Here is an 11,298-nt window from a genome sequence, read left to right as displayed (position 1 = left end):
GTGAAGGTAGTACAGAGAGTTCCCAGATTTTGCACCCATTTTCTCTTAGTAACATGTTACATTAGCATACCACATTTGTTATAATTACTGAACCAGTGGAGATATATTATTATTATTAACTGAAATCCATAGCTTATTCAGACTTCCATAGTTTTTACCTAATGTTCTTTTTTATGTTCAGGATCCCATCTAGGATCCTACATTATATTTAGTTATCATGTACCCTCATGTGCTCACGGCTGTGACAGTTTCTCAGACTTTTCTTGTCTTTGATGTCCTTGACAGTTCTGAGAGTACTGGTCAGGTAATTTGAGCTTGTCTCGCAACAGAAATTTGTCTGATTTTTTTCTCATAATTATACTAGGTATGGAGTTTGAGGAAGAAGACCACAGCAATGAAATACTATTTTCATATCTTATCAAGGATACATGACTTATTACTGCTCATGTTGATCTTAAGTTCCTGCCTCAGGCAGAGTTTTTCATGTTTCTCCAATAAAATGTTACTCTTTCCCACCCTGTCCCCTTTCTGTACTGTCTTCCTTGGAAGGAAGTCACTATGTGCAGCCTGCATATGAAAGGTCGGGAGTGATTCACCAACTCCTTGAGGGCTCGTTATCTATACAAATTATTTGGAATTCTTCTGCACAAGAAATTTGTCTCTTCTCATTCATTCATTCATTCAATTATTCAATCATTCATTTGTATCTGTATGCACTTTTTGTACTGGGTTATAATCCAATACTGCTTTTCTTATTTTGTTGCTCAAATTGTTTCGGTCCTGGCCTTTAGAATCTCTTCGGGTGTCTAATATACCTCATATACCTCTTATACCTCATGTTTGTGCTTGTATATGGAGGTCTTTTCTTAGTTTCTGATGTTACAAGGTGCTGTAGGCTCATCATGTATATTTTCTGCACGAATACTAAAAATCAGTCTTTCTTCAAGGAGTTTGGTTTCTGTTATTGGAGAACAGTGTTAGAAACTGAGATCTGGGTGTTATGTATGCACATAGCTATATATCATTGAAACCAGGTCCTCTCAATCAACAGTGTAAGGAAATGTATTTATGTATGTATGCTAACCCCTGAATCTATACATATCTGTACTTGTATATGTAAATACCTGCCTATAGTAAACTAAATCTGCATGTGTTTTGAGGACTCCAAGTCTAACTCCTTACCAGATGGATCATTCCAGCCTCCTTCTCTTGCTTGTCTGCAAACTACCAATAAGAAACCTAGATTCAAACCACCTTTATCCATTGACTTAATCTCAGTATACACAGAGTGGTTACAGAATTGTTAACCTGTATACCTATAGGAAACAAAGTGTTCAACTAGACCACAGTGATAATGTATAATTCCTCTTGACTTTAGTCATGAAAACTTCACTCATTTTCCAAGTTACTCAGGCTACCAACGTGTTTGAAGTTGTTTCATATATTTGTAATATGTGAGATTCTTTTATAGCATTCCACATTTCATCCTGGGAACTCCCAGTCTCCTATTTTTTTTTTTTTTTGAAATTTACATACATTAAGGTTTATTTTTTATGTTGTAAAGTTCTATTTTAACAATTACACAGTTTCATGTATCTACCATGACTGTATCATTTAGAATATTTTCACTGCCCTAAAAAAATCCCCTGTGCTTTACTTATTCAACCTTCTTCTCCCCCACAAACTCCTGACAACTACTGGTATTTATGCAATTTTTATAATTTTGTCTTTTCCATAGGTGATATCATTAGAATTACAGATTTTGTAGCCTTTTCAGACTGACTTCTTTCACTTAAAAATATGCATTTAAGTTGCATCCATTGCTGAGATGCCTAGCTGTCTCAGTCAGTAGAACATGCAACTCTTGATCTCAGGGTCATGAGTCCAAGCCCCATGTTGGGCATGAGGCCTACTTTTAAAAACTAATTAATGTGGGCACCTGGGTGGCTCGGTGGGTTAAGCGTCCAACTTCGGCTCAGGTCATGATTTCACGGTCTGTGAGTTTGAGCCCCATGTCAGGCTCTGTGCTGACAGCTCGGAGCCTGGAACATGCGTCAGATTTTGTGTCTCCCTCTCTCTGCCCCTCGTCTGCTTGTGCTCTCTCTCTCTCTGTCTCTCAAATATAAAACAAACAAAACAAAACAAAACAAAAACCTAAATAATGTAATTCACTTTAATTAATTAAAGATCAATTAGTCAATTAATCAACTGGCTAATTAGTTAAGTGATTGGTTATTTAAACGAATTAATTAGTTGATTAATTAATTAAACATAACTAAAAAAGATTCATTCATTGCTTTCCCTGCCTTAATAGCTGATTTCTTTTTATGGCTGAATAATATTCCATTGTATAAATGTAGCAGTTTATCTGTTGGTTGCTTCCAGTTTTTGGCAATTATTCATAAAGCATGCAAGTCTTAGAGTGGAAAACTTTTCAAATCATTAAGCTAAATACTTTAGAAGAAGTGGTGCTATATCATACGGTAAAATTATGTTTAGATTTGTAAGAAACTGGCAAATTTTCTCCTATAGTGGATGTGTCATTTTCAATCACTCCCAGAAATGAATGAGAGTTTTGTTGCTCTGCTTTCTTGGCAGTTATTGACATTGTCAGTGTTTAGGATTTTTGCCATTCTAATTAATGTGTAGTTGATATCTTGTTATTTTAATGTGTAATCCTCTGATGACAATAATGTTAATATGTTTATATGTGTATTTTGCCACCTGTATATCTTTTTTGGTAAGGTCTGTTCAGATCTTTTACCCACTTTTTAAAAAATGATTATACATTTTCTATTTGTTGAATTTTAAGAGTTCTTTGTATATTTCGGATATGAGTCCTTTATTAGATATGTGTTTTGCTCCTGGCTTCTCCCAGTCTTTGGCTTGTCTTTTCATTCTTTTAATAGTGTCTTTTGCAAAGCAAAAGTTCTAATTTTCATAAGGTACTACCTATTCTTTTTCATGGACTAGATGTTTGGATCGCTTTTTTTGGTGTTTTATCTAAAAACTCATCACCAGAAAAATATTTTTAATAGCTATGTATGGTTTTAAATATTAGATAGTTACTTTGAAATAGTAACTTTCAAATCTTTTTCTCTTTTTATTTATTTATTTGAAAGAGAGAAAGTTTGAGTGCAAGTAAGGGATGGGGCAGAGGGAGAGAGAGAAAGAGAGAAAAGAGAGAGAGAGAGAGAGAGAGAGAGAGAGAGAGAGAGAGAGAGACAATCTCAAGTAGGCTCGGTGATCCGCACTCTGACACAGGGCTTAATCTTACGACCTTGAAATCGTGACCTGAGCTGAAATCAAGATTCGGATGCTTAACCAACTAAGCCATCTAAGCACCCAAATCTCTTTCTCTTTCATTTTTCTTTCACTGCTCTCTTTTCACTTTCCTCACTCTTTTTTGTGTTCTCTTTCTCTGTTTGCCTCTTTTCTCTCTGGCAATAAGTAGGCTAGAACACAAAAAATGAGCTTGTAAGTCAATTATTCTTTAATTTATCCATTTTCTTCTATGGATTTAAACAAAATATTTTATTTATTTTTGAGAGAGTTTGAGCAGGGGAGGGGCAGAGAGAGAGGGGGAGAGAGGACCTGAAGTTGGCTCTGCACTGACAGCAGTGAGTCCCATGCTGCGCTTGAATGCATAAACCCTGAGATCATGACCTGAGCTCAAGTCGGACGCTCACCTGACTGAGCCACCAGGCACCCCTCTTCTGTGGAATTTTTACATACATTTTAGAAATATTCTTTTGTGATCTAAAGATCATCTGTATGCTAGTTGGTTGGTAGTAAACTGTAGCAATAATTAAAGGATGCTCTAATAATGTGCCAATTAATCAAAATCAATATTTGATTAGTTATCAATGTAATTATCATTATAATTAATTATCAATAGAATAAATACATGTTATCCTATAAATTATAAATACTTATTCAAAGACAAGTATGTTCTCAAAATGAATTCCCTATGAATGAATACAAAGCTAGTATTTGTCATGTCCCCCCTCCTAGTTTGGCTCTCAAAAATCTAATTGAGGATAGAGTGCAATTAGCAAATTAAAATGAATTAAAAAAACTATATTACATTATGTGTAATCAAATGTAAGAACACCATGCTAATGCCATATACAGTGTAATGGTTGGTGAATGTGAGAGCAATGAGCACTGCTGTATTGGTGGTAGGTTTCTGTTCATTTGTTTAAATGTTTATTTTTGAGAGAGAGAGAGAGAGAGAGACAGAATACAAGTGGGGGAAGGGCAGAGATAGAGGGAGACAGAATACAAGTGGGGGAGGGGCAGAGAGAGAGGGAGACACAGAAACCGAAGCAGACTCCAGGCTCCAATCTGTCAGCACAGAGCCTGATGGGGGGCTCGAACTCACAGACTGCGAGATCATGACCTGAGCTGAAGTCAGCCACTCAACCTACTGAGCCACCCAGGTGCCCCTTGGTGGAAGGTTTTGAAGAAAGCAGAGCTTGTGCTTGCCACAGAAGATGATTATAATGTAGATCGTCCAAGTTAAGAAGAAGGGATGCTCCAAACGAAGGAAAACATGAACAAAAGCACTGACTTGAAGTTGAAAATGCGATACTCATTGGGCAGGTATAGCACAACTCCAATTAATCAAATGGCTTTTAAAATCAGTGTGTCAAGTAGATTGGTAGATTACATGTGTTTATGTAGGAGCCTGAAGTTTTTTTTAATCGATGGTTAATGCAACACAAAGAATCTTTAAGACACACTTTGACTATTGAGGCCTCTGTTATGACAGTTAGGTCACTGAAACCCTCTGACAAGAGCATAATGGCATTCTCTTGTCCCCTGTGATTGGCTCAGATGTGGAAATATAATCTAATTGGATCTAGCAGAGGGAAATTTATGATTTTAATTTGATAGTATTTGGAAGAAAATTCTCCCTTCTGAGTAGTATGATTACAGATGGGGCATTTGAATTTCTCCAGTTACTTTAGCTCCGTGAAAGATCAGACCAGCCAATAGAGAAAGGTAACACCAAGAGGATCACAAGGCAGCAGAGCCAGAAAACTGATCAAAGGGTACTTGGAGCCTGGATTGTTGTGTTAATTGAGCCAATAAATCCTGTGATGTGCCTTCTTCCAGGTACTCAGAAAATCTTTTATTTTCTCTCACATCCCACATATAGCCTCATATTAGGAAATTATTTTTGTTCTACCTTCAAAATATGTTTAGACCCTACTACTTCTCACGTCTCTACCCTGTCTCCCTGAACCAGATCAGCATCAGCCATCACCTGAGTTAATACAACCGGTCCCTAATCAGTCTCCCTTTTTCATTACTGTTCTTTCACAGTCAATTAACTACACAGGTGGTAGTGATCTTTTAAACACAAAGTAAGATCTAACTACTTCTCTGCTCAGCATTCTCTAAAAGCTCCCCATATAGGGAATAAAATCCAAAGGCAAGACAATGGCCTGCTAGGTCTCACAAGCATGGGGCCTTCCTTAATTCTTTTGCAGTATTATCTCTTACCAAAACCCCTTTTTACCCTAGGCCAGGTGGCTTTTTTTTTTTTTTTTCCTGTTTCTCAAACATGTAAAACACACACTCACCTTAGGGCCTTTGCACTTACTGCTTCTTCTGCCTGAAACCGAGTTTCACAAAATATTGCCTTTTCCCTTACTTCACTTGTTTTCCTTACTAGAGAGAAACTGGCTTCCATTTAAAACCACACAGTGTCCTCACTGGTACCAGATAATATTTTCATCATCCAGCTTTACATTTATTCAAAGTTTTTGTCACTACTCAAGACACTTTATTTGTTGATATTATATCCCCTCACCAATCATGTAAGTTTCCTGAGAACAGGATAGCTCTGTTTTCTTTGATGTTTCTAAAACCTGCAGCAGAGAAGGCAACACATAGGATATTTTTTTAAAGTACGTCAAATCATTCTTCAAGGTAATTAGAGTTGTTCTTATTTCTGTTAATGTCATTTGCTACTAAAAGCACTTTCATTAGATAAATGACAATCTAACTAGTGTTTACTAAATTTAATAAAGACAATATACCACATCTAGAAGAAAAAATATATTGTAAATTATGTGATAGTGCTTTAAAGTGACTCTGTATTTAATATTTTCCATTAAAATTAGTATATTATACAGCTAAGAAAAACTGAAATCATTCACAGAAATCTTTTGTATTGAGAAAAGAAAAATAGCTAAGAATGAAACATTCCCTGTTGTAAAAATATGGTGGTTTTTACTTTAAAAAAAAAAAAAAAAGAAAGAAAAAGAAAAACCTACCACCTTTCTCTAGGAGTACAGTTTTAGATTTCACAACAAAATGTTAACAGTGATATAATTTAAGAGGGATTTGGTTACATAAAAGGTGGGAATTGATGGGTTATATACTTATGGAACTCATCTTAAGTCATCAAGCTCTTTCTTGGGTGCTTTACAAGTATTATCTTATTTAATATTTTCAAACCTCTTTCTGATAAATATTAGTTATTATTTTACAGACGAAAAGAAAAAGAGGTTCTGAAGGAAAAGAAAATTCCCAAGAGCCCACAATTCATACTGACATCCAAATCTAAAGCTTCAAGCATCAAAACTCATTTTAAAAAAATGTTCTTTCCAATAAACATGTAAACCTATTGGTATGCACACAAATATTGTTAAAGTATTGTCTGTGAAGCCCTGTTTGGAAAATATTAAAATCTTTGTATGGTTTATCAATCTGTCAACTAAAATTTGAAAAAAAAAAAAACCTAGCTCAATGCATTTTTTTATTGAAAAAAAAGAAACTAGCTCAGTGATGTTTTACAGATGAATAATGTTAGCACTGCTCTAATTACTTAAAAATGCATGTAATTATATGAGCACGAAGACTAATAATAGCAAATGATACTTACATATAAAACTACATTAGCAAGTGCTACAGTCACTTGTTAAAATAAATCATATCAAAGGGAAGGGGGAGGAATAGAAAGGCAGACAAGAAACGACAGTGATATTTAAAGTTAACGATGACTAAGAGGTGAACTTTAAGTCTATTTACATATTTCTGAAAGACTGAAACATCAAAAACCACTAACCTGAAATATAGAGGAAACAGAGGAAGAAAATCACTCCACATCGAGAAAACGTTCCTTATAACATTATGTGATAACAGAAAATACGCCATGAACTAAAAAGGAAAAGTATGCATACACACAACAATGTCATTACGAATGTGTGACAGTAACACTATTTTAGAGACAGGAACACTGAGGTGTAAGTGATAGCTCTTGTTAAGTGGTTACCAGCAAAGTAAGATACAAAATAAAATCGGCATGTGTCCCAGGTTGTGGTTTTCTGTTCTGGGGCCGGAAGGTCCTGCCAGACGGGGTCTGAAGATGACCGGCATTTGAGCTTCCAGCCATGTGAATATCTAAAACTCCCTGGCAGTGAGAATTCAGTCGAGAGCCAGACACTAGGCTCCGGCACCAACAGCCACCAGTGGTATGGCCACAACCAGGCCAGAAGAATCTAGTGTCACCACCCTGCCCCCGTGCTATAATCATCGAAGGAGTAAATGCTTGTTGAATAGACTCCTAAGTTCCAGGTGCTGTATGAGCCCCTTCTGAGGGGCTCAATTTTGGAAATCCACATCTGCAACATCACCCCCATTTGCTCCTTCAGAGATTTTGGAACCAGACTTTTGGGATATAAGCCTGCCACTGAGTTCACTCTAGAAGGGGAAAAAAATACAGGAACGATAATAACGGTAACTACCGGATGAACTCGAGGAATGCCAGAGGCATCTGCAGCTGTTAACAGGCTCCAGTTTAGAATTCAGTAGTCCTGAGGTGGCTGGGTGGCTTAGTCAGTTAGACGACTGACTCTTAATTTCAGCTCAGTTCATGATCTCATGGTTCCTGGGTTCAGGCCCCACATCGGGTTCTAAGCTGTGCCAGCATGGATCCTGCTTGGAATTCTCTTTCCCTCTCTCTCTACCCCTCCCCCACTCATTCTCTCTCTCTCTCTCTCTCCCTCTCTCTCTCAAAATAAATAAATAAACTTGAAAATAATTGAAGGACCGCTAAAAAAATTATAATAATACAGAAGTCCTGCAGCAAATGCTACACCATTTACTCTTTTACTTCTACTCAGCTGGTGGTGGCACCGTTTCGTCTGTTCTGGTATCAACCCAGGAGCTTCCATGGGATTTACTCCAAATAATTTGGGTGGACCAAGAGCAAAAACTACAACTGCATCAACAACCCTTCCTCTAGGATGGGTTAGACTTATACATAGACCCAGACTCAGACTTAACATGTACACTGACACTTACCTACACATAGCTGGTTTGGGAGGTTTGAGTTTCCAAAGTTCAAGCACAACAATCAAAACTTGAACAGGAGGATATGGGCATGACTTTGGCATCTACTGTAGCTACTTCAACTGTGGCCAGTGAAGAACTTAGTGGTATAGATTTTAGTAGCTAATAATATAAAAAGAGTGAGAAAAGAGGAGGATGACCAGAAGATAACAAAGCACTGAAGGATGAAAACCTTCCTCATGTCCTTTGCCAGGATATGGAAAATCTTAAGAAATTTGTGAAGGAACAAAAATCAATACAAAAAAAATAAGCAATGATCAAAGTTTAAGAAGTATTAAGGCTCTGGGGCACCTGGGTGAGTCAATCAATTAAGCATCCGACTCTGGATTTCGGCTTGGGTCATGATCTCAAGATCGTGGGATTGAGCCTTGCTCAGCATGGAGCCTTGCTTAGCATGGAGCCTACTTAAGATTCTCTCTCTCTCCCTCTCCCTCTGCCTCTCCTGCACCCCCTCATTAAAAAATAAAAAAAAAAAAGATATTAAGGCTTTAAAGTACCTTCTGTCATTGGGTATCTGTGGATGAGCAAAAAAATACTCTTGATATCAACAACTTAAAAATATAAGTTACTCAGGAGTTAAATAAGGCACATATAGCATTCAGAACCCAGGAACTACTGCACAGACTTCAAAATAAAAATACAGCTTCTGCCGACTATGTCCCAACCACAGTTCAGCACTTCCAGCTATAGCTTCAACAGTACAGACAGCAGATTGAACAACTAGAAAACTGTCTTGTCACTCAAGCAAATAATTGACCTATAACCACTCAAGATTTATCAAGGGTTCTGTAGAAAACTTACTAACATTTGTAGCTTTGGCTCTACAACTTCGGTCTATTATTAAAAGTGTAAAAGTGCTCAAAGAGTAATACCTTCTCTATAGAAAAATGTTGGAAAATGGTATAGACATGTTTGAAGTCAGGCTAGCAGAAGCTAAGAAATGGCAGAATGCACCCAGAGTTCCTACCAGACCCATGCTTCTCAGTAACATGCCCGTGAAGCTGCCATCACGACCTTGGCGACACTAAGCTTAGCAAGGATGGTGACAGGTCCAGAGTTTAGTACAGATTCAACACAAGTATTGGGAATGATCTGCAAGCAAGTGGTGTAGGGTCTTCACACTGAAAATTTTGGAACGAGCTTTTGCTTTCGCAATGCCACTGCCGAGGGGCGCCTGGGTGGCTCAGTCGGTTGAGCGTCCGGCTTCGGCTCAGGTCATGATCTCACAGTTTGTGGGTTTGAGCCCCACGTCGGGCTCTGTGCTGGCAGCTCAGAGCCTGGAGCCTGCTTCGGAATCTGTGTCTCCCTCTCTCTCTGCTCCTCCCCTGCTCATGCTGTCTCTCTCTCTCCTTCAAAAATAAATAAAAACATTAAAAAAATTAAAAAAAAAAAAAAGAAATGCCACTGCCGAGGCCACATTTGGGTTTTGGAAAAATAAATGAACCTTCAGTAATCCCAGGGCAACCTTTGGCACCTCTGGTACGTCTTCATGTAACTTCAACAATTCTAGCATCGTGGTCCCCATGGATCAGACAAACAGGGTACCCAGTCCTGTCTCTTGGATCAGAAGGGGAAATCTTTCAGTCGAAGAAACCTCCAACTGGAAACAAAACAAGAAAAATAATTAATATATGAGTCGATGTGTTAGGGGAATCCATGGCAGCATTGTTCATTATGAGCCTCTTTTCCTAACCTTGATGCGGTAAATTGCACCTCAGGAGATTTATAAAGTTTTGATATTTTTCCCCTACTCTGGAATTTTGAGTTCATACTGATAAACTGTTTTCTTGTGAATATAAAGTCCAGTAGTGTATTTTTCTTTATTTTGTAAACTATATTCTGCTTACATCCCTGACTAGTAAAGCCTATTGTTTAGCAAAGTGTTAATAGCTGTGGTTTTTATTGATAAGGTTGACACTACATAAATATATACCTATTTGTTTCTCTTAGAGTAGAAAAGACCTCTAGTGTTTATAGTTGAGTCAATTCTTATTTTGATAAAAGTCTCTTGAACTACACTGAAGGACATCTTTTATACAGAATAATATTCACACTTGTGCGTATGCATAAAATATGAATTTGTAGAAAGAAACTCTTGCCTCAAACTGTTTCCCTTTTTTAAGGGTATTTTGTTTTTCACAGTTAAAACTTCACATCTCAGTGCATGTAGATTGAAAGTCAATGGAATTAATTGCTTAAAAACTTGTTGCAGGAGTTATTGGCCTGTTTGGCTGACTCAATTTAATTGTCTCTAGTCTTCCATTTTTCTTCCCATGCTGATCTTTGACAGCCTCTCCATAAGAAGAATGCTGTGTATCTTGTCAAACAAATGTTTATCATCCTATAATAATTACCTGTAGGATATTTATATAATATTGGTTGTTTTTTTCCCCACATCTCAAGTGAACCTTCAAGAACCTATTTCAACTCTAGTGGGACTGAGTGTATGCACGTAAAAGATTTTCTATTACTTTAGTGAAAACTTTATGAGCTCTTCGAATGCAGAGTTAATTCTTACATGGCTATAAAAGACACCTAGGTGGCTCACTTGGTTAAATGTCCAACTCTTGTTTTCAGCTCAGGTCGTGATCTCAGTTGATGAGTTCCAGCCCTGCGTCAGGCTCCACACTTGTGCAGAGCCTGCTTGGGATCCTCTCTCTCTTCCTCTCTCTGCCCCTTCCCAACCTTTGCTCTGTCTCTCTTCCCCCTCTCTCTCAAAATAAATAAATTTAAAAGCAAATTCTTACATAGCTATTAATACCCCAAATGGAGTGGCTTATATGTCTCTTAATATATTAATGGTTTAATATAAGCTACAGACACAATACATTTAAAATCTGGTTTGGGTACCAACTATGCACTCTTTCCTGTCTTATCTGTGACCACAGAGCCATAATTACGCGCAGGCAGGCCAGGCTGCCTCTGTGTAAT

The 11,298-nt window shown here is 37.4% G+C and overlaps 1 pseudogene; it reads left to right on the top strand.

Annotated features, from left to right (window-relative positions):
* Positions 1-217: 217 nt before the first annotated feature.
* Positions 218-9,478, top strand: LOC132693014 (nucleoporin p58/p45-like; annotated as a pseudogene).
* The last annotated feature ends 1,820 nt before the right edge of the window (positions 9,479-11,298 follow it).

This window comes from Panthera onca, chromosome B1 (assembly GCF_046562875.1).
Source record: "Panthera onca isolate mPanOnc1 chromosome B1, mPanOnc1 haplotype 2, whole genome shotgun sequence".
Classification (NCBI taxonomy): Eukaryota; Metazoa; Chordata; class Mammalia; order Carnivora; family Felidae; genus Panthera; species Panthera onca.
Note: the sequence above shows the minus strand (reverse complement) of the source record. Positions and strands in the feature narration are given on the sequence as shown.